The sequence below is a fragment of the Priapulus caudatus genome, unplaced genomic scaffold, assembly GCF_000485595.1.
Source record: "Priapulus caudatus unplaced genomic scaffold, Priapulus_caudatus-5.0.1 Scaffold1681, whole genome shotgun sequence".
Classification (NCBI taxonomy): domain Eukaryota; kingdom Metazoa; phylum Priapulida; class Priapulimorpha; order Priapulimorphida; family Priapulidae; genus Priapulus; species Priapulus caudatus.
Window position 1 is genome coordinate 3,590 of NW_014578742.1, and position 411 is coordinate 4,000.

The 411-nt window shown below is 59.9% G+C and overlaps 1 protein-coding gene across 1 annotated transcript in view; it reads left to right on the forward strand.

The window, feature by feature from the left end:
- LOC106817323 (cytochrome P450 2C25-like) overlaps nt 1–411 on the forward strand; it is a gene marked incomplete at its 5' end in the record, with an annotated part of 4,152 nt that overhangs the window by 1,896 nt on the left and 1,845 nt on the right.

Consider the following 411-nt stretch of genomic DNA (forward strand, 5'->3'; position numbering starts at 1 on the left):
TAGAATGTGATGAAGGAGGAGGAGAGGAGGAGGTAGAAGCGCCCTCCTCTACATCCTCCCACTTCCACTTCCTCTCCTCCTCCTCTGCTCCTCTTCTCTTCCTCCTCCACTTTCTCCCCCTCCTCCTCCTCCACCACCTTCTCCCCACCTTCTCCCCCTCCTTCTCCTCCACCTCCTCTCCTCCTCCTCCTCCTCTACCTCCACGTCCTCTCTTCCTCTCCTCCTCCTCCACCACCTTCTCCCTTCCTCCTCCACTACCTGGCCCTCCGCTACCTCCTCCATTCTCTACCTCCTCCTCCTCCACCTTCTTCCCCTCCTTCTCCACCACCTTCTACCCATGTTCTCCCCCCTCCTCCTCCTCCTCCTCCTCTACCTCCACGTCCTCTCTTCCTCTCCTCCTCCTCCACCACC